Raw genomic sequence first — 6,000 nt, forward strand, 5'->3', positions numbered from 1 at the left:
ACCTTGAAAAAAGGTTAGAGGAATTGCTGACCAGTTTAGGAAAGAACATAAATGACCTGATGGAGCTGAAAAACACAGCACGAGAATTTCATGAAGTATACACAAGTATCAATAGCAGAATTGATCAAGTGGAAGAAAGGATATTAAAGACTGAAAATCAACTTAATGAAATAAAGCTTGAAGACAAGATTAGAGAAAAAAGAATGAAAAGGAACAAATAAAGACTCCAAAAAATATGGGACTATGTGAAAAGACCAAATCTATGCTTGATTGGTGTACATGAAAGTGACAAGGAGAATGGAACCAAGTTGAAAAACATTCTTCAGGATACTATCCAGGAGAACTTCCCCAACCTAGCAAGACAGGCCAACATTCAAATTCAGGAATGTATATATACACACTAAGTATATATTATACCATAGAACTATATATACAAGATATAGCTATATAGTTTATATACAGTAGGTATACTTACTATATATCATATAGTCATATACATCACAATTACTAAATTACTAATTTAGAATATATGTAGTTACTACATATACTATATATACTGCCTATATAGTATATACTTAATATATATATAGTAAATATAACTATAAACCTATATATAAGTTGATATATATAAGTACATAGCTGTATATATAAACTATATAGTGTGCGTGTGTATATATATAGGGAAGATCTTAGTCTCATACAAACAAATTTAACTATTTTAGGGTCAAACTTTCTTTGATATTTTGAAAAAGCTTCAATAAAGTTTTTTAAAATGTATAAACATATGTGTATAAGTTCGTAGCAGTGCAGGTATATATCAAATTAAAGGAAATCGGTAATGGTTTAACAACTGTAAAGGTCAAACACATAATCCATGAAATGAAAAGTTAGGATTTATTTTATTAATCATAACAAATTTTGCTTCATGGGGAAAAAAACTATTTAAATTTGTTCAAAGCAGAAGCAAGAGGGGGAAGGATCCTATAAGATTATGAGTATATCGGACAGCAAGTAAAAAAATTAAAAAAGAAAATTAAAAAAAAAAAAAACAAGCCAAAACCAAGAACAAATAAATAAAACTAAATCCAAGAATTATATGAACTGAGTTGTCAATAGCAATAATTCCTAAAGAATACCTCTAATGACATAACTCAGGATCTGATGTCTCGTGGTTCAAACTACCAAAAGAATAATTGAATCTAATGGGCTCATTCCAGTCTATTACTTGATTCATCTTTGATCAAATCTCCAGCTCTGATCCAATTTGTATGGTGAAATACATCTAAATTATTTGACACTATCAACATTGCCAGGCCTCTGATAAGAAAGACAATCACTTCAAAGGAGTCTGAGGAGTGAAATAGCTATTAACATTTTTAATACACTAATACATTCATAATTTAGTAATTGTGATACATATGACTGTTTTTAACCTGTGCTAGAAATTATTTACCAAAGAGCACTCATTTTCAACCTCTTCTATGTCAGTAATTTTTAAAGACTTGTATTAAATTCATTTTTTGCTTAAAATAGAGAAGTTTTCTTTACCCTGACAGATACATTATTCTGATGATGGAGATAGCTAGCAGAACTCAAAATATTAGTTAAAGAGAGTTATTGACACCCAATGATTTGATACAAGCATTTTGGAATTTGAGCCACTATGGTCACGTAAGTTTTATGAAAATGAAAGTATGAAATTCTATGTTTAAAAACTGCTATATCCTTATATGTAGATGTACATAGCGTACTTTTTTTGAATCAATAAGCTATTTATCTCTAAAACACATTGACTAAAATTTACATGCAGTGCACAATTAAGTGGCAACCATCCAAAAGATGGCTGCTATTGAAGGCTTAAGGCTGACAGTAAAGAGAAAATGTGATGCTAATCTTCCAAAGGAAGTCATTTTATATAACAGATCTCAGAATGTAACGGCACCAGAAGTGCTCCAGAGAATTAAAAATATAGGAAGAGTTATCATCTGGAGTTATGTTTCATCAAAAAAAATTCATAATTAGGGCCTTTTGTTCATCCAAATGATTTTATCTATATAACTGTCATTAGTATTGATTATTACTCTAAATATGTTGTGCTAGTTACTTTTGTGAAGTTCTCACCTGTATAAAACATGCAATAGTGCATGTTGGACAGTAGGTTACTAGGGATAAAACTCTTATAGAAAGACCATATTTTAAGCAACAAGTAGATACAGCAAAACAACGCTAATATAAGTCCTCTAGAAAAAAAAAGAATTTGCTTTTTTTTTTAAGGGTGAAGTTAAATTATTTTGGTCTTTTATGATCTATCAGCAAATTATATCCCACGTGTGTACATAAAACAGTGTACACACACACACACACACATGCCAACTCTGATAAAATCCAGTTTTGTTTTACAAAATAAAACATAAAAGTTTTATTTTACACTTCCTCTATTTAAATTTTTTTAGTTTAAAATCATAATCTATGATTTATAACTGCTCATTTTATAAAATATGGTTTGTGACTGAGTCTGTGCTTTAAAGTCAAAATGGGAAATCCCAAAATTAAGTTTTACAATTTAGAGTTTAAAGAGAACTCAGAGACACTTATAGCTCATCTTCCCCATCTAAGGCAGGAATAACCTTCAAAATATCTTTGCCAGTACATAATTGATTATTGTTCAAGGCAATAGTTTCCAGAATAGAACATTTCCATTAGCTGTAGAACACTTTTTGATTGTGAAATTAAAAGTATCACACAGAAATGTCCACTTACTGATACTAGTTCAGAACTTGAGTATGAACAGAAGTCAACCTCTTCTTTGCTCCACGTGAAAACCTTCTGAATTTTTGGAGATGTGCTTCATCTTTTTCCTTTAGTTCCATGTCTTTACAGTCCTAATACACCCCACCAAGTCTTCAACAACCTAATCTATGACATTAGATCCCTTCCATCTCTTCTGTCTAAAAAGACAAGTTATTTTTTACCAAGACAACCATATCACAAATGCTTTAGACTCTGTGTCCTTTTGAATCTTAGAGGTTGGCAGCATAACATACCCAGTTCATTAATTGATTGTTTCTTCATAGTAGAGACCATTCCTATATTATGCTTCATCATAAGATTCATAGGAATCTACCATTCCTATATTATGCTTCATCATAAGATTCATAGGAATCTACCATTCCTATATTAATCTTCATACATAGAACAGGGCATTAGTGTCTGGCACAAATAATAATAGAATGAATTTTTATAATTTATATTGTCAGTAAGTTTGCTAAGGCTTACTTACTTAACTTTAAAAGCATATATCTTTAAAGCATATATCTTAAATTTATCAATTCCTAGAATATTTCAATAACTCTTTAAATATATTACTGAGCTGATCATGAAGCATCACTGAAGCAAAAAAATACAAACAATATACCTCCATAATTACTAATAATGGTTCAAAATATAATCTTATCTATTAGTTCTCTTATCATTGAAAGCCACAGTGAGACTTCAGGTAATATATAAAACTTTTTCTATATAAACTAACTTTTCTGTGAACAACAACAACAAGATAATGGTGACAGAACATCTCCAGTCACTGCTGCTTTGTCATTATACCAACAGAGACTATTGCTCAGTCCTACCAGTTATTATGCTGGACAATCTCCGGAATGTCAATGAATATTTTGTTATTCTCTTCTATAGAGAGGATAAGTTCCAGTTTCAAGTGAAGAATCATTGACAAATCCCTAAATTAAAAGCAAAAATATTCAACATTTGCTCTTAGGAAACAGGTGAAAGTCTTTTTCGAATTTCTATGTTGATTAGTGATGCTTAACATTTATTTCCGATTCTATACATCCAAAGCTGTATTAACAGTAGTCCTCTATAAAGGAAATTCTCAAAAGGCAAAGAGAAAAGGAGCAAACTATTACATGCGATTTGAAAAAAGTCTCTCAAAGATATTTCTAACAAATAACTTTTAACACCTCCCACTGAGTCAAAGCCCCAGAGAACTGCTGGATTTCAAATTGAATAGCATTCTGTTTCCACATTAAATATTAAAAAGTCAAAGCCATAAACATAAAAATGTCAAGGTCAAATCGTGAGTGACCTCCCATTCACAATTGCTACAAAGAGAATAAAATACCTAAGAATACAACTTACAAGGTATGTGAAGGACCTCTTCAAGGAGAACTACAGACCACTGATCAAGGAAATAAGAGAGGACACAAACAAATGGGAAAACATTCCATGCTCATGGATAGGAAGAATCAGTATCATGAAAATGGCCATACTGCCCAAAGTAATTTATAGAATCAATACTATCACCAATGAGATACATTCACTTTCTTCACAGGATTAGAAAAAACTACTTTACATTTCATATAGAACTAAAACAGAGACCGCATAGCCAAGACAATCCTAAGCAAAAAGAACAAAGTTGGAAACATCACACTTCCTGACTTTAAATGATAATACAAGGCTACAGTAATCAAAATAGCATGGTACTGGTACCAAATAAGATATATAGACCAACGGAACTGAATAGAGGACTCAGAAATAACACCAAACATCTCTAACCATCTGATATTTGACAAACCTGACACAAACAAGCAATGGGTAAAGGATTCCCTATTTAATGAATGCTGTTGGGAAAACTGGCTAGTCATATGCAGAAAACTGAAACTGGACCTCTTCTTTACACCTTATATAAAAATTAACTCAAGATGGACTAAAGACTTAAACGTAAGACCAAAACCCAGAAAAACTCTAGAAGAAAACCTAGGCAGTACCATTCAGAACAGAGGAATGGACAAAGACTTCATGACTGAAACAACAAAAGCAATGGCAACAAAATTCAAAATTGATGAATGGGATCTAATTAAACTAAAGAGCTTCTGCACAGCAAAAGAAACTATCATCAGAGTGAACAGGCAACCTACAGAATGGGAGAAAATTTTTCAGTCTATCCATCTGACAAAGGGCTAATATCCAGAATCTACAAGGAACTTAAACAAATTTACAAGAAAAAACAAACAACCCCATCAAAAAGTGGGTGAAGGATGTGAACAGACACTTCTCAAAAGAAGACATTCATGCAGCCAACAAACATATGAGAAAAAGCTCATCATCACTGGTCATTAGCGAAATGCAAATCAAAACCACAATGAAATACCATCTCATGCCAGTTAGAATGGCAATCATTAAAAAGTCAGGAAACAACAGATGCTGGAGAGGATGTGGAGAAATAGAAATGCTTTTACAATGTTGGTGGGAGTATAAATTAGTTCAACCATTAAGGAAGAGAGTGTGGTGATTCTTCAAGGATCTAGGACCAGTAATACCATTTGACCCAGCAATCCCATGAACGGGTATATGCCCAAAGGATTATAAATCATTCTAGTATAAAGACGCATGCACAAATATGCTTATTGCAGCACTATTCACAATAACAAAGACTTGGAACCAACCCAAATGCCCATCAGTGATAGACTGAGTAAAGAAAACATGGCACATACACACCATGGAATACTATGCAGTCTTAAAAAAAAAAAAGTATGAGTTCATGTCCTTTTCAGGAACGTGGATAAAGCTGGAAACCATCATTCTCAGCAAACTAACCAAGGAAGAGAAAACCAAACACCACATGTTCTCACTCGGAAGTGGGAGCTGAACAATGAGAACACATGGACACAAGGAGGGGAACATCATACACCCAGGCTTGTCAGGCAGTTGAGGGCTAGGGTAGGGATAGCATTAGGAGAAATACCTAATGTAGATGATGGGTTGATGGGTGCAGCAAACCACCATGGCACATGTATACCTATGTAACAAACCTGCACATTCTACACATGTATCCCAGAACTTAAAGTTTAAGAAAAAATAAATCAAAACATTATTTTCATTGTTACTGTTATTATGGCCAGGAAAGACAGGTACACTTTCAATAATTAGGCCAATGACAGTAAAATACACTATATCATAAGCTTTGATGGAAAGACAGAAGGTATACTA

This window comes from Colobus angolensis, unplaced genomic scaffold (assembly GCF_000951035.1).
Source record: "Colobus angolensis palliatus isolate OR3802 unplaced genomic scaffold, Cang.pa_1.0 Scaffold14, whole genome shotgun sequence".
NCBI lineage: Eukaryota > Metazoa > Chordata > Mammalia > Primates > Cercopithecidae > Colobus > Colobus angolensis.